General features: G+C 40.8%; 1 long non-coding RNA gene across 1 annotated transcript in view; it reads right to left on the bottom strand.

Moving 5' to 3' along the window:
• Positions 1 to 531: 531 nt before the first annotated feature.
• LOC142109201 (uncharacterized) overlaps positions 532 to 18,269 on the bottom strand; it is a 134,042-nt gene continuing 116,304 nt past the window's right edge. The window contains exons 2-3 of the long non-coding RNA XR_012680307.1: positions 2,079 to 2,169; positions 532 to 1,691 (exon numbers count right to left, since the gene is read on the bottom strand). This is a non-coding gene — a long non-coding RNA (uncharacterized LOC142109201). The remainder of the gene's footprint in view (positions 1,692 to 2,078; positions 2,170 to 18,269) is intronic.

The following is an 18,269-nucleotide window of genomic DNA, read 5'->3' as shown; positions in this document are numbered from 1 at the left end:
GTCTCTGTTTAATCACAATACAAGGAAACTGCCTGCGTAAACTATGAAGGCATTTTAATGATATAAAAAGATAGTGAGGTCTGCGGGACACTTTTGTTGGCACACCTGCCCCTTGTAATTATTAACCAATTAGGGAATGTGTGGGCGTGGAAGATTGTTTCAGTCTCTAAAACTTTTGATAATTGCCCCCATGATTTAACTAATTTTGCCCCATAGTTATTAACTAGTTTAATTGTGTCCCCGTGAGTAATAATCACAGGGCTCAATTCATTATTAGATCACCATATGGGGCACATTGTTTTTGGGATCCAATGCTATAATTGGACCCCTGTACTGTGTATATTTTCCATGTACTGGATATATTTTTATGAAGAGCTGACACTCTTAATTAGGAAGCCTTCGGTTCTCCCGTTGAACTAATCTAGCACAATTTACTTTAATCAGAGTTAACATAAACCACAATGTTCTCCTCTCTTCAGTTATGTAGCGTTTTGACCAAACTGATGCGTGAATTCGTAAAAACACAGAGACTTAAACTTATTAAGTGTAATTTAATATGGAAAATACATCCACAATGCTTGAGATAAAACAGTTAATAAGAGGCATACAAATATAATGCAATTGTTTCTTATAAAATAAAAAGGATAAAACACAGAATTGATAACTCACATATAATCAAGTTTCTGGTGCTGGGAGAAGCAGGAAAATTGGACACTCTTCAATATCAGATTGACTCCCAAAAGTGAACAATTTAAGTCACAGTGCAGTTTTAAAACCAAGCTGCAGGGCCTACAGCCCCCTTCTTGTGATGTCAAAACTAAGGTGTGTGGGAAAGCAAATTAGGGTTTTATGTCCCCTGTGGACACAGATCCTTAGTCAGGTTTTAAATACCCTGTCCCAACTTATTACCAGTATGGCGTACAAACATAATTTTACCTCCACGGGCAGCACGGTGGCTCAGTGGTTAGCACTTCTGCCTCACAGCACTGGGGTCATGAGTTCGATTCCCAACCATGGCCTTATCTGTGAGGAGTTTGTATGTTCTCCCCATATTTGCTTGGGTTTCCTCCGGGTGCTCCAGTTTCCTCCCACACTCCAAAAACATACTAGTAGATTAATTGGCTGCTTTCAATTTGACCCTAGTCTCTCTGTCTGTGTGTGTGTATGTTAGGGAATTTAGACTGTAAGCTCCAATGGGGCAGGGACTGATGTGAATGATTTCTCTGTACAGCGCTGCGGAATTAGTGGCACTATATAAATAGATGATTATGATAACAATGTAGTTTAACATGAATTGTCATGATGTTTTAGCATATTGATTTACATTTTAGCATGCGCAGTGGATACAGTGTATTCTGATTTGAGGATCGGTCTACTATGGTTTGAGAAATTCCTCGATCTCATTCTGGAGCGACGCAGCAGATCCTAATCAGGATTGTCAGCCCCAAATTAAATTAAAACTGCATTAAAATTCTACGGTCCACCAGAAAAGAAAAATGTAGCTGTCTCTTTTAAAAGGCTGAGGCTCTCGCACATTACTTGGCACCGCCGATTTGGCTTCTTACTATTGCTGCTGACAGCTTCAAAACCTCTCCCTTTTAACCCACCTCCTGTAGGTGGACGATATCTTCCGCCAAAAATCAATCTTCCTTCCAAAGAGCTTGTTTGCTTCAGGTCCCAGATGCTGTACTCTGGAAAATATTTTCAAACACTGTTTTGAGGGTCACATACAGGTTCCCTTAGTCACAATATTTCAGTTGTAACTGTTGAAAAAAATAAATAACCTTCTACTAACCCAGGGATTTCAGAGTCAATGCGGGCGAATACTCCACGTTCAATGCAAGTAAAGAGGCCGTCAAAATCTGACATCTCTACTAACATTACTAGGTATGCTTGTAAATCACTAGTTATATAGCTTAAATATAGATGAAATTATATTACTATGTATCTCATATCCATCCTATCTCATAGATGTGTGTATGTATGTATATATATATATATATATATATATAATGTGTATGTATGTGTATATGTAGATAGATATACATTTATATATAATGTATGTTATGGCTACTTACTATTGGTTGGCTCTGTCCCAATCCACCGATCTCCTCTAATGAACAGCTTGCTCTTTGAATCAGAGTTTTCCGATCTGTAAAGCATGGATGGCTGGAGGTATATATATTAGTGTTAACATAGGTACTTGTTAATTATACAGGCACCACTGTAAAAACTCCACAGAGACGCTCTACCTGCACAACTCATTATATCTATATATTGTGACAGAGGCACAGGGCAAGTTGTGAATTACAGAAATTTTAGGCAGGGATGGAAAAAATGCTGTAAAATAAGAATGCTTTCAAAAATAGAAGTGTTTATAGTTTATTTTTATCAATTAACAAAATGCAAAGTGGAGGCACAAAAGAGCTTGAACAGCACATCTTGCAGCCCCAGTCTGCTTTGAAATCTGTGCCTGGGAGAGACCTTGCTGGAGCAGTATAACTCATACTTGCCAACTCTCCCGGAATGTCCGGGAGACCCGCATTTTGCGGGAGTCTCACAGACTCCCGGGAGAGTGTGGAAATCTCCCGAATTTTGCCCACATCCTAGTGAAGTGGGCAGAATTAGATCCAAAAACGCAGCGATTCACCAGGAATCACGGCATTTGGCCCCGCCCCCCACAGTAAAATTACGCGTTTGCCTCCACCTGGCAGGCTCCCGGAAAACAAATTTCAATAGTTGGTAAGTATGGTATAACTATCTTGTGTCTTGTTGCTGTGCTGTCTTGCCATGTTGACCTGTGACAGGAAACTGTCTTCCACAACATCACCTTTGCAGCATAATTTGGCTGTTCCTCACCCGGTTTTAAGCCTCCTACACAACTGTTTCTGTTTCAGTTAATGACTGTGTTTCAACCTACATATGAAATGATGGTCATTATTACCTGTTTGGTATGATTGGTTAATTATACACCTGACTATAATCCTACAAAATCCCTGACTTTGTACAAGTGTACCTAGAAGAATTGATGCTGTTTTGAAGGCAAAGGGTGGTCACATCAAAAATTGGTTTGATTTAGATTTTTCTTCTGTTCATTCACTTTGCATTTTGTTAATTGATAAAAAATAACTATTAGCACTTATATTTTTGACAGCATTCTTACTTTGCAGCATTTTTTTTCCACACCTGCCTAAAACTTTTGCCCAGTATTGTATATATTGCAGTTATATACTGGTTAGACAGAAGAGGTGAGTTATAATGGACATGCCATTTTATCATGTGTCTATGCTGTTTTTTTTCGGCAAGGAACTCAGTCATAAGCTTTCTTGTTCAGTTCGTGTGTGATACACTCCATAACTCTGATCTAATTTGTTTTTCTTGGTAGAGAATTTAGTCCTGGTAGTCACTTTCAGTGTATGGCAAAGGGAGACCTGGTGGCTGTCAAAGTGCAAGCGTCAATCTTCTCCTGACTATGGGAAAGTCAGGGCTTACAACCTCATACTTGGGAGAAAGGTCACTTTTAGACTTACGTACGGAATACCATGGAAAGGTCAGTGCAAATCATTGCTCAAGTTGGCCTTAATTTTGTAGCGGCACATATAGAGGTCCTATACTAAGGACTTGTGATTTAGACTTATTGAATATCCAAATATAGGCTGGAAGTCTTTCACCATCTGCAGTAAGTTTGACTGGGAGGTCTGTGGGGCACTAATAGCCAGGATTATACATACTTGTTTACTCTCTCGGACTCCCAGAAGAGTAGGCAACCTCCTGGACATGATGGAGGCCGGGCTTAATGATGTGATTTTGTGTAATCAAGAGAAAACTTTTTCCACTTACAAACCAGCAGCTAAAGGGAAAGTGCTTAGGAAAATGGATGGGAAATGGAATTTCACAGCAGATACGTTATCTAGTCTTCCATGATAAGATTCAATGAAACATTGTGTGGACTAAGTTTTCTTATGTTCTGTAACTGTTCTATTGAGCTATAGAGTAACCATCGCCTGGTGCAGAAACGCAGGTAGCCAGATACATAGCCCTTCATTCATAAAATGTAGTCGATTTACACTCAACGTGAAGCTAAAGACAAGTAGAAAATCAGAGCAGCTGTCCCAGCCTCTAGCCCAGTGATTCCCAAACTGTGCGCCGTGGCTCCCTGGGGTGCCGCAGCGATCTCACAGGGGTGCCGCAGCCAGGGCAAGCAAGGCAGGGGACTACTTGGTAACTATTTTGGCTTAGGAGTGCCTTGAAAAAAATTATGGAGACCCTAAGGGTGCCTTGAACTGAAAAAGTTTGGGATCCACTGCTAGCCAATCACAGCAAAGCTGCTTTGGTGGGTTACTTGCATTGCTGTATCTAGCAGAGCAAGTCGCTCAAAGTTCCAAGAGGGGTTTCTCTTTCTGCCAAGGATCAATGGGAGAAAGAAGATTTCTATGTAAAGATGATGAAGGTAGAAGACCAGGGGGTAAAATGTATGATACTCCAATTTCTGCAAGTTGCCGGAAATCGGCGACTTTGCACGGGAAATTTAAAGCGGAGATGGCTTGTAAAGACAAACTTGCCATCGCTGCTTTAAGATTCCCCTGCAAAGTCGCTGATTTCTGGCAACTTGCAGAAATTGGAGCGTCATACATTTACCCCCAGAAGATGAAATAAAGTAAAGCTGAAAGCAAAGGCATGAGTGACCTATTTATATTAAACATTTTTTTTTGTACATTTACTTACACGTTAATATGTGGCAATGTTGGTCCCAGCGGCCCCGGACTGCCAGGGGATGTTGGCGCCAACATGCCCAAGTAATGACTGCTGGGGCTTGATGTGCCCAGGAGTGACCAGTAAAGCTCTTTATACTATGTGACACACGGCTGGTTTCCACTAGGAAAGCCAACATGGGTTGACCCGTAGAAAATGTGTCATATATTCTAGATACAAGGACAAGTCTATGGTAACATACATACTGATCTTTGTGTATTTTATTTTAATCAGCTAATGCAAGTCATACCTGTCAACACTGGTCCTGGTTCACATCGGGGGGGCAAACCGTGCGCTCGTCCGCAAAAAGGGGTGGGTGGGCGTGGTGCTGACTGGTGGGACAGTCCCCTCAAATTGGGACTGTTGGTTGATGTGAAGAGATTTAATACATGCTTTGTGTTCCACTAGAAGGCAGCAGTACAGTTATTAGTAATAATCTGCAAATTATTTTATCAGTTGGTTGGAATTCCCTTGTAATTACTTCAAATGATTTCATGACCGTTCCCTAGATCCATATTCATATACGGTATAAGGTGGTGTAGATTGGCAGGTTTATATTTTGTATAGCCGCAGCCACTTACTTTTGGAATGCTAAGCCAGTCAGTTTAATTTTAATCAAAATGTCCTTATGTTGCAACTACACAGACCCGTAGTACATGTATGTGTTTCCACTTATGCTCAGATCAGATTATAAATTGTTTTACCATGAGTGCAAATCCATTTATATAATAAAAGCTACATTTTAGATTAGAAAAAACCCCTGAAATAGATAACTGATGTTGAGAATTCCTCAGCTAAATATCTTGGAAGCTCTTTGGATGCAGGTGTTTAGGAAGATTTATACTCTGAATTCTTAAAATATTTTTTCCACCAAAGAAAGAATACTCCGTACTAGTTTCCTTGTGCCAACACTAACCATTAGCATTTGGCTTCCAGCCACCCCCCAGTCTGCTCTGCAACAGATTCTGCCACCGAGGGGAAGGTCATTAATGTGAGTTCTTTACTGTTGCTTTGGCTTCCAAGATAATTAGCAGAAGTTGTTCCGCAGATGGCTTCCTGGCTGTCATCAGGTATCTACTTATAAATAGGTCTATTATGACGGATTCATTGACAAGTGGGTTAGCCTGGAAGCTACATTAAGATATAGATGCTTCTGTACTTTGTAACTGAAAACAGCGATTCCTCGCCGCTCTTGCTGAAAGATCGCTCTATTTTTGTCCGTGCACAAAAGCCCTCTCATCGTGCAGGATAATTCTCCACTTTCTAGCAGGTTTTCTCCAAAATTATAGTATTTCCTTGCTGGGTATAGTATCAAAGATGAAAAATAGGAAAACAATGGAGTTTTTCTTGATTTCCAGCATATATGACATTCATAGGTTTAAGCTGATTGTCAGTTTCTGGATTTTCCTACAAGTAGCAATATTTTTATATGTTGTACCTTTTTTTGCAAACTAAAACAGCTCTATTTACTCAGAAAATAATTCAGAAGTTGCTTACTACCTGCTGACAAATCATTGTGCTGGTGATTTTCCCCTTGCTGGGATCTTGTTTATATTTATTTAGTTATTAGAGAATAGTTAGCGTGCAGGTAATTGGATGAGCAGACACACACTGTACCAGGTGCCAAGTGGGCGCCGTTATGCATTTGTACCCCGTTCATGCCAAAGGTTTATCGTAAATCAATAAATAAACTGATCCCTGGTCAACAACGTATTCTGCATTATAACATTCGTTACACATTTACATGTAAACTTTAAATAAATATAGCCAACCAATCAGAGCACAGAATTTTGATGATTTTACAGTTGTCTTTGTTATTACTATATACAGCAGTTTTGCCCAGTTTAAGAGTGATCAGTATGGTACCTTACATTGTCTTCCCGTTCCAGGACTGTTGGGAGATACGTGGCAGTAATACCTGTGGCAGGTGCACAGGGCACCGAAGGGGTGTTTTCCAGGGTAAAAGTGCAGGTGGATGCCCCTAGTGGGATGTGGTGCTTGCATGTTTTCCAATTTTCGGCCAGAGTAAAGCTGGGAGTTATACATTAGTGACCTCAAGTGAACAATAAAAATAATAATAATTTTTTTTTTTTCCCATGATAAAAGCAAATCTTATCTCTTTTTATTTGCTCAGTCTTATATTTATTGAAAAGTAGTATTTTAAACTCAAAGTGCATTATGATTATCGTGATGGTGACTATAGAGTGCCAAGGTCCGCTGAGACAGTGTACTTAGGGGATTATTTGTTAATGGCCGCCTATACCGCCCTGTTAAATATCATCCCTTATTGCAATCATTTTATTTGCCATTTATAAAAAAAAAATCAGCCCAGGACAGCGCATCCAATAGGAGACTGTCTTGGCCATGACTTTCCTTAACTCTCACCCGGAGTTCTTATTGCTCATGGGGGGGGGAAGCAGGAAGGCTGTGGAGAGGGATCCAAAGATCCTTCTCCTGTGATGATCTCCCCATAGGGTAGAACGGCTAACGCCATCTTCAGCTATTGGAGCTTGTTAATTTGGCCCAAACCGCAGTACTCATTGAAAATTATGGGTACTGCTGTTTAACGTAAAACTTAGCCTAATGCAGGAGAAATCTATATAATCTCCTGCGTTAGGCTTTTGCTAAAGACAGGTGTTACTTTAAAATGGCAAAACCATGCGTAAACAGACATGTGGCTTAATAAATAGGCCTCATAATGTGCGCAGATTCACCAGCTCAGCTGCAAAATGTGGCTATAAATTACTTTTACATGTTGGCGGCTATTCATAGCCGCGCTTTCGATGAAAATAAAACATATCTTCCTGATCATATAAAGACATCACTGAAAAACACACATGGAAGCCAGAAAGCTAAAGCATTCTGTTCAGTAACATTTTCAGTGTACAAATGAATACATTAAAGTTACCTGAGGATGGAAAATCCATTTTAAATGTTTTATTGTTTATATAAGATTTCCTTTAAGTGTTGTTCCTCTAGAAAATATTTCGGCAGCCAGCACATCCTGCGAACGCTTTTCACAATTAGAGGGCCTTGCCTGGCCAGAAAGTGCATTCCGTATAACGTAACTAATCTTGAATAAGTTTAAATGTAATCAGTAAATCTGTTCCTTCAGTGCACGATCGAGCATTTCAAAGGATTATTGCACCTACCCATAATTCTTAACATTCAGAGCCGAAAGCTTGGAGAACAATGAATAGGGAACTTGTGGATGGTTTGATGAAAGTATTTTTCACTACGCAAGGAAACAAGCCATAAACCAAAGGAGATTGTGATGTATGACGAGAGCTGTTGTGCTAGAAAATCACGACCAAACAGGAAGTTTTCTCATGCTGTAAGCGGACTGGAATTCTGTCAGTGGTTACTGCAAGTGACCTAAGGAATTAGGACTTCCACAGTTACGCACATCTAGAATTAGCCTAAGAAGGGCTTACAGAAAATGTTCTGAACTACATTATTGCAAATAATTATGTCTGACAAGTTTCTCCGGTGTGATTATTCCAGGCGATCTGCAGAAGTATTTGAACTTTTTAAATCATTTACTCCACGTTGGTTAGTTCAAATGTTGGCCCACATATAGAAAAATAGAGATATCGCATGAACGGCTACGGACGGCGACCTGTATAGCAGTTATGGTTTCTTTCATCATTTTTAAATCTAAGTAATGGCAAAAGTTTTTATATTTATTACGGAAAGTCTTAAAAGGAATGTAAACTCTAACATTGTATTTAACTATACCTAGCACAGGGAATGTATATGGTCTACATAGGTTCATGCTAACCATCTATGGAAGCTATGAGCAGACTTGGGGTTGCAGCTGCCTCCTCTTTGGAGGTTTTTTTTTTTGGGCTCTTTATGGACTGTGCCACATCCTACTGACACCTGACCCCACACCCAATGATGTCACGACTATCCTATGTTACTAGCCACACCCACAGCTCTTGTGTTGAGAATCATCATAGGTCCGTAAGACCAGCAGAAGAGCTCGGGCAGGAGATAAAGGGATTATGTGGAGAAGAAGGGAAACAATGACATATCTAGCCAATAATTGTCTCTGCAGGCAGACTTACCTGTACCAGCATAGAAAGTAGGTAAATTAGAACATTTTTAAATTATATGAATGACAATCAGCGAGGATGGCCTTTAAAATCACCCTTGTCTGTATTTTGTATGTTTCTGTTAAGCAGCTTGCCCACTTTGGCTGATTTCTGAAACTCATGTTTCAGGGATTCTACAAGTCTGATAACAAGCAGCTTGGTAAATATACCCCTTGTTCCATCTCTCTGGTCTCTATAACTTATGTACTTGACACACACAAAAAAAAAATTGAAACCTCATTGTAACCAATGTAATTTCTGGTCCCACAAATGATACAATTCACCTGAGGCCTTCTTTTCATGGTTTTCATCTATAGCCTGACACCTCCCTTCTGCACAAGATCTGCGTCTCTCTTCCACTCTTATCACATCCTCCCATTCCCGGTTACAGGACTTTTTTCGGGCAGCACCCACTTTGTGGAATTCCCTCCCTTACACAATAATTTCCTCTAGTCTACAAACCATCAAGTGTTTTCTGAAAACCCACCTCTTCAGGCAAGCTTATAATATTCCTCAACCATGCTCTCTCTCTTACTGTTATCCTATTACTGCCCACTACACAGCTAACACAAGACAACAACCCTCTGACCCCCTGACCACCATTGCTGTGTGACTGGATCATGTAGCCCACTAGCCACTTTTTTTTACCTTGGTAATATACAATCTGATGTAGCACTTACCCTCATGTTTCAAACCATTGTCCCATAGATTGTAAGCTTCCAAGCAGGGCCCTCGTACCTCTCTGTCTGCCAGTATTGTTTTATTCCTGTGTTTGTTCCCAATTGAAAAGCGCTATGGAATATGCTGGCGCTATATAAATAAATGTTGATTATTGATGTAGCCCCCATTCCCATAGAGCAAGCATGCTGTTTGTCTCTTGGTTGCCCCCAGGTATTGGCTAACAGAAGCAAGATAGAGACAAAATAAGGTGCGTCAGGTCAAGTATGTAACTGACAACCAAGAGGCCACCTCACTAAAACAAACTGATGGTCGAGTTCCAGGTAAGGGTCAACACGGTAGGCTCAGGTCACTACACGCAGTCAGGTCTTGCAGACAAGCCTTTGGCATGCCTGGACCTATATAGAGTACTTGACTGCAAATGGCTCACGTAAGTGTAATGCTGTACTCCTATATAATGGCTCCCATGTATATATATACTACTTGTGGACAACTCCATGAACTCTAATTAGCAGCTATGTGCTCATCTCCCCTCCCCTCCCCTTTTATTAATGTAATTTTCTCTGTTTCAGTGGGAGACTTTAGGCCCTCCCTAAAGGTTTGCACAGATACCATTATTATTCAGTTTATAAATGCTCTTCTGGCCCAGGCTGTTAAGTATCCTCCTAACAGAGATCACCTAGTCGCTGGTTGGTGAGCTTTCTAACTTGGCCAAGCTAGCACTAAGGATATCTGTATTAATTTTAATTATAGTAGAAATCATCGGGGAATGAGCAATACAGCTCCCTGCCCTGACTGGCTTTGATTAGATGCCTAAAAATAGGTTGGATCCCTTTCTTACAAGGAATTGTATCAATAGTTACAAAAGCAGATTAAACAGTAGGGATGTTCGATCCAGCAAATTAATTATCTATGTAAGTGATGAAAGAAATGTATTCTTCCGTGAGGTTAACGTGGTAGACAGCTTCTTGGGGGTTTGGTTTTGGCTTTCTCCGGACATCAACATCTAGAATTTATAGAGAAAGGTTGAACTTCTTTCAATTTTACTGTGTTACATTAAAGTTTGATGTCACATGGACTATAACAACCAACATCTGATTGTTCCTAATACTATGCACACTATGTCTTTATATTGGTAATATGGAGGGGATGTCATGAATGGACGTGTGAATAGACACTATTATAGGGCACATTGAAAGCAACAAGCACAACAGGTTGACAGAAGGAAACCTCTCTGCAGAAATTGCATTGTACCTATTCCAGCTTTATACCGAACTCTGGTCAGAAGTCACACTGCACCTCTGTTTTGGTTAATATACAGTAGCTTGTAACAATTATCTTAAATTAAAATGACTGCTATGTTATTACAGAGTGGTGTCTCTTTCTGTGATTTAATGTATAGTTATATTACTGAGATTAAGGGTAGTATGTGCCTGTGGCCATTTTGGAGGATAGAGGCCCGTACCTGCGGCCCTTGAAGTCTACATCACTTATCTTTTGGGTTAGTATTTGATTTCCTTATGTGTTAAGAGTTTCTTTCTTGAAGATTTAAAGAACTTCAAATTGAAACAGGGTAAACTAAATTAGCTTAATTTCAGCCACAACCCTCATCAGTGGCTGCTGCAACTGACCTGGAATACAGTTTCAGTCAGACCAGTCATTGTTAATACTTCAGCAGACTGCCCTCTTTATACACACAACCAGTTTTATTACAATGTGTTGTGTTATAACCTATGACTGTGAAGTACTAGGCTGGAGCATTGTAATGTAATGTAATTTCCTATAATCTTCCTGAAGTTCACCGTAAAATAAACAAAATGGGATTTGCAAATAATACTTCCCATTGCTCACTAATCATTTTCAGATCATGCAGAAGATTCCTCTGACAATTAAATGGTGTTTCCTACCACCAAGAACATTACTTAATGTTCTTGGTGGTAGGAACAGTGGGAATTATGTCTGTCTCATCCATTTTTTGTTTTAAAATGTCAATGTCAGTGCTCTTTGGTAACAATTATTTCAATAATTAAAACCATGACAATGGAATAAATATGATCTTTATTGAATTATGCTCTGTTTTAAATTATACATAATGTCTACGTAAGCATTCTGACATTACAGAAATTGGGGTTACCATGTACTGTTGGTTAATCGTGCTCCAGATCAATATAGTTATTTAACACAAATAACTGAAAAAAGGGGCATAACTTTCATGATAATTGACGTAATTTGCTTGCCCTCAAAGCAGTCTTAATTAATTGTGTCAGGTGTCTAAAGTGTGGCAGGTAAATGCTTGTTAATGTATACTCTGGGGGTTTTCCTATAATAAAAACTTAACCAGTTTGATAGGTGCTTCATATCTTTACTCTGAGAGTTATAAAGTGGAAGGAGCAGGAATGTTTAACAATACAGTCTGTGGCTTCCTGCTACCTCCATTCCCCTCCTCACATGATGTTACTGCCCCTGTCACATGCAGCCCTGTCCTCACTAACACATCACTTGTCTCCTGATATACTCTGTGCTGCTGGGGGACCCTGCTCCTTCCACTATATAACTCTCAGTCTGTGCCCTGTCCTCACTAACACAATGACACGAGTGCACAGGTCACTATTCCCACAAGATCATTCCGATGATCTGATAGACTACAGGTTGTTCTATCCCCACCCACTTTAAAACTGGGTACATCCCGGATGATCACAGATGACAACTGGATACGATAACATGCTGTAACTTTAGTCAAATTTACCTTAAGATAGTACAGTCTGTAGTGTTTGCTTTGGGGAGAATCAATAAAGGGTTAACATTAACTTGTGGAGTGTGTGTGACTCAGGTCGGAGAGAAATCAATTCAAGGGGTTCCCGCATGATTTGGGGAGAATTGGTGGGGCAGCCATCAACCTTCTTGTGGGAGAGAATCAATTGGGGGGAGTCAGCCTTAAACTGGGGGTAAATCAATTGGATGGTGTTTTATAATAAACTGTTGAGGAATCACAACTACACAAAAAGTGCCTGTTGCAGGCTTATTGTGCAAAGTTTTTGGTTTGATCCGGGGCATTTTTAGGTTTGTTTTTAGATTTTTTTTGGAAATCAAGCAGTTTGGTCCCCTCTAGAAATTCTGCATTTGTCCCTGAGCATTACCAAATTTTCCAATTGAGATGCCTTCCTGCCAACATTCTAGCGTATTGTCAAAACGTGTATTGAGTGCTGCTGGCGCAGTTGTAACCGGAAAGTGCAATCCGTTATTTCCAAATAGAAAATGTGGAAATGAATCAACAATGGATTACCCCTAAATTTACGCACAACCCTCGCACAAGATTCAGAACAGCTATAATTGGGCTATGTGAAAAATGTTTTGCAACCATGATAGATGTAACATTACATTGATGTAGAACAAAATAAATATTCCACAAGAAGTAGTAACTAGACTCCATAAGATGGTACACATTTGTTGTAACTGTTTAATCCTTCAGAGGAGATTTGGAGATCTCACGCTCCTCTATTTGCGATGGTGCACTTAGTTTCCCTCCACAGCATATGATAGCTAGAATCTGATTGGTGTTTCAAACCCGCCGGAAAACTCTCAGCTTGATACATTTACCTCTTGCTCTTTATTAAGTCATATATGTCCTACTTCAAGAGAGTAATTTAAATTGCAATCCAAGGGATATTTAAAGGATAACTCCACTCAATGATTACATTGGTTATTACAACTCACTGGTATAACTCCTGATAACTGAAATAGAACATTTGTCTAAAATTGCATAGATAAAATGCAGAAACTCACTCTTGCTGCCATTTAAACTAAAAAAAGATTCTTAAAGACTGATACTCTGTAGTAAGTTCAGCTACCATGGAAACAAACTGACTGGTTGCCAAGAAATGTCAGCACCTAAGAACTCCTCAAAAGAGGCACTCACGTTTGTAGATATCTCTTGAGCCTGGGAGCAGGAACTCAAAAATCAAGGATATGTAAAAAAATTATATATATATATATATATATATAAAATATTATATTGATTGGCGAATTGTATGGGGAAACGGTTATGAGATAGGAGCATAGTGTTCTGGTGTGACAATCTGGGGGTGGTTCAGGTGATTAATAACCAGCTAGCCTCCTACCCTCCAGCAATCAGGTTGATTAGGCACTTGTTTTAAATGTTTGTGTCTCCGTATTGATTTTAAATAAAGACATGTTCGGGGGGCAGATATGTAGCTGACGCCTTATCACACTTTCATTGGTTTAGATTTGTCAGATGCGCTGAATGCGTTTGGCAGCTTATCAAGCCGGCACAGTAGGTTTGGCCGGAAGAGCATTGTCCCTCAATACTTTGAAGAGATATAGGGAGGCCTGGAATGATTGGGGATTGTTCTGTAATTCAAGTGGCCAACAAGGTTCGACGCAGGAAGAGTGTGTTTTGGCATTTGTCTGGGACAGGTTTTTATCAGGTAGGTCTAAGACCTCTGTGGTTTCAGCATTGAATGGTATTTCTTTCTAGAATTGTGGGTGCAGCATTGATGTCACAAGGAATGTTCTGGTAAGCGAGGCCCTAAGAGCCTGGGCCAGACTTACAACGGTAGTGGAGGATAAGAGGCGGCCAGGGGATGGAAATATTAGTAAAACTATATGAAGCAGTGTCTGACGTTTGAAGTTTGCTTGTTTAGCCTAGTTTTATCTATGGCTTTATTCAGGGCGTTCAGAATTAGCAAATTGGTGGCATCCTCTAAGATGTCACACTGTACAGGTTTGCTGTCAAAGATGTGGTTTCTAATGGGGATAGTTTAATCAGGTTTGTCTGATGCACCTGGCTTGCATTTATATATAAAAGGGGCTGGCTACTGGCTGGACCTGGTTAAGAGACTTAGATGGGGCTCCACTGACTAAAAACCATTTCCTGACTGTCTTTAAAAGATGCTTATGTAGGCAGGTGCTGAGTTGGGCTGACTACGGCACTCATTTCTTTAGGATTGGCGCTGCTACGGATGTGGCTGAGGAGAGTTGTTCCATTCAAAATATTAAGGAGCTGGGTAGATAGAAATCTAGTTGCTACAAGAAATTTATCAGGCTGCATAATAACCAATGATACTGGTTCTTGTTTCCTTGCTGGGATAACCCATGACGTGTGTTGCTCGCCTTGTTTTGAGGGGACATGTGGATATTTGTCTATGTTTTCCCCAGAGTGAAGGGCCTGACTGGCTTGTGGTCCTTTGAGGTTTTTTTTTTTACCATTTTACCTCCCTATGGGTCACCCCATTAGTCCTTTCCCCTGCTAGGCCTACTGTGTTTAGATGCTCATTTGGTGTCTTTGCGAATGTGCAGGGTTCGAAATGTTTTATTTCAATGTGTCACTTCTGCATGTTTCATGTGTAGCTGGGATCCCTTGACCGTGTAGAATGTGGGGCATTATTCTGTATATTGGGCCAGTAACAGTGCTTCTGCTGGTAATTTGTCCATCTTCCCAGGGGCCACTGGCATTAAATGGTTAGAGTTAGACGATAGGGGGATGTGTTGGGCTGTTGTGAACCCTGTTTATGTCTTAAGCCAAGTTTGGGATTCTTGAGGGGCTACTTCTCCAGGTGCGTGGCAATGGATTTGGGAAGTGTCACACATTGCACTACCTAAACCTGCATTATGGTCTGTTCTCACCTGTTTCCCTCTTTCTGGATTCATTTGCTGGGCTGAACTGAGCATGCACTCACCTGGTCTGCTCATTACTTTTTGTACTCTCGATTGGCTAATTGCCTGTCAACTTTGCCTATTTAAAGCAACTGTATTTTTTTTTTTTTTTACCAAGTGCCAGATCTTCAGGTCTCTCCTCCAGGTTATACGTGTCCCTGTACTGGCTCCTGTATCTCTGCTTTATTTCTTGTGTTCCTGCTACAAAGGTGCTACCAAGGTCCACACGATTCATCCACAGCTGCAGAACCTCTTTCTACTGTATTCTGGCTTATAGGCTCTGCCTAGATCCACTGGACCTCTTCAGTAACCACTACTGCAGAACATCCTCTTCTGTCCTCCTGTTCCTCAATATTTCAGGCTCTCCTACAGATTTCGCCCATTGCCCTCTGAGAAGAACATGACCTGTGGGTAGGAAGCCGTCAAGACCATAGTCCCTTGCGGGAGCTTCTGGTGAATACCTCTCTCTCTGTTAGACTCCACACCACAAAGAGGGTAGTGCTAAACCGGGCAAAAGTCGGGCACTCCTAGTCCTCTGTATCGTGACAGGAAGCTTATGTGTTTGGACCGAATAACCAGCATTAAGTCTGATCTGGTCGCTCACTGGCCTGGTTTTTGCTTGGTTTGGTCCAATATTATTCCCAGAAGAGTATGGTGGGGAGGCTATTAGTCCAGCATTGATAGGGCCTGTTCTAAGATGTACTTGGTCATTTTTTGGTTGGGGTGGTAGAATCGGTCGTGGTACACCACGTGATTAAGTGCTTTCACTTGTATAGATCGGATGTGGTGCACCTTATGGAGGAAGATTTGTTTTGTAGAGCAGCTATTTCAGAGTCTTGCTGGGCTTTGAATGGTCATGGTGGAGCGGGCTTCAGTTTCAGAGTCTGGAACCTAGCTTTGGCGGAAAAGCAGGCCAATCAGCAACCATCAATGACGCATTCAGGTGGCAGTAGAGCACTCTCCCTCAAAGGGGGAGGTTCATGTTAGTAACACTACCCCATGGGGCGTTATGGAGCACCACTTCTTGCGGGCGGGTCCTAGCTACTAAGCCAAACGAGGGGGAGTGGGGCTCTGCTGCCTAGAAGTGTCAGAGCTTGTTTGGTTGCCATAATTTGCTGGAGCAATGGCTGGTAGCTGATTGCTCATGCTTTTATTTGCCACCGTTTCACCAAACAAATCTCATGTGTCCTATTTATTAGGTAAGAGAACACTTGCTAAGGTTTGTGTAACAGCATTGTGGAAGCAACCGCTAGGCAACTTATAGTAAAGCGAGTTTATCCAAAATATATTTTGTTTTTATGTTTCAAATGTTTAATTCGTAGCCATTGCAGCAATCGTTATTTATGAGATGTTCGTCATATTACACACGGTTGCAATTTGTGTAGTGCTGCATATTGTGGGCACAGCAGATTTTCCCTTTATTTTATTGCAGCAGCTGTTTCTGTAATATTTATTTTGCATCTGACTGGGGTGATGTATATAGGTTTTGACGTCATTCCAGTAATATAACCGGTAAATGCATATTGTAAGCCATGTAAACTTGCATGATGTCTCAGGTCTGCATTAGAGGATTGCATTTGTCTATTGATGATGCCAGGTTGCTGGTGTAGATCCCTACGGACTGGGAGAAAAAAAGAAATGTAATATATATAGGCAAATTGTGTTTTTTTTTTTATGGGGCTTTCTTCACGTGTCAGGCTGAATTATTTTAGGTAGAAAGGTTTGTGAGTTACTTATTTCCTTCCTTTTCCATCCCCGAAGCTGAAAGAGAACCCACACTATCATTATAAAAAGGACATGAAACATGAGATAGGCAATGTTAAAGTCATCCACACTGTAGTTTGTCATTTGTCAGAGCAATCAGCCTCTTTCAGAATACACAGAGCAACCACGAGACTGCAACTTCTTATCGGCATTCAGCTACAACTTATTCAGCTGGCATCTTGCCACCCACTTGTGTGCGAAGCACTGCGGGCTGATAATCAGAAAACTCCAGCAATGCTTTGAAGGGTGAGCGTACAAGAAGGTTGCAATCATTTGGCCCAGGAAAGATGTGCCCTGCCCTGAGCTGCAGGTGGGGGACAGGCTAAATTTATGCACCAGATTACGAATGGAAACGAAGCAGCATAAAATATGTATCAACATAACACTCCTTGATGTTCCATAAGGCTGCACGCTCATGCGACCACCCAGGTTTCCTTGTCAGGTGTAAGACGTGTACTAAAAATTGCATTTAATTGATGGTCGTTAATGATTCTTTGAAAATAATCTCTGTTTGCTAGAACTCTACTTGCCAATAAATGTATAGTTTTTCTGCACGTGTTTTTCCTGGCATATGACTTTGGCCATATTTGTTTCTGTTGAAAGACTGCTTTACATCCCACTGCGATTAATGCTTTACAGTACATACAAGTAAGGAAAGATTCTGTAGTATTATTATTATTGGAGGGAGGACGACTGAAAGGTAGCGTAAGGAAAATTATATATTTTTGTACAGAATGGTCTTCCAGCAGTTGCAGTGGGGACCCATACAGTACAAGAAATCAGGAATGCATGGGACAAACATTTCGGTATTGTTAAGACTTAGATTCTTTTGTTTGTTTGTTTTTTAAAGTTCTATATTTCAGATCTATCTAGAATCTATGGGTTCTTTCCTGTCCTCAAGTTCTATGGAGAAAAGAGCAGTGCATTTCCTTCTCTGGGTTACTTTGTGCTGCATTGTGGCAGAGGTAGGGCGCATACACATGCTAACGAGTTTAACTGTTAACGTGTCACAAAATCCTCCATCGCTTCCGAGGAGGTCAACTCTGGTCCGGAGCTGTGTGCAATAGTTAAATATTATGTACGGTGGTGGATTTTTTCAAAAGTGGAGCACTGCCCCTCTATGTTCGTACAGCCTGATATTCCCTTTGTTATACTGTATTACTTCATAAATGCCCCCCCCCCACTCTTCCTCCCTCTCCTCCCAGCCACCAATCCCTCTTCTCCTTCGGCCCCACTACAGGCGAAGTCCACTCTCTCATTTCATCCTCCTCCCCGTCTACCTGTCCCCTTGACCCCATCCCCTCC

This window comes from Mixophyes fleayi, chromosome 12 (assembly GCF_038048845.1).
Source record: "Mixophyes fleayi isolate aMixFle1 chromosome 12, aMixFle1.hap1, whole genome shotgun sequence".
NCBI lineage: Eukaryota > Metazoa > Chordata > Amphibia > Anura > Limnodynastidae > Mixophyes > Mixophyes fleayi.
The sequence above is the reverse complement of the archived record's forward strand: the minus strand, read 5'-3'. Positions and strand labels throughout refer to the sequence as shown.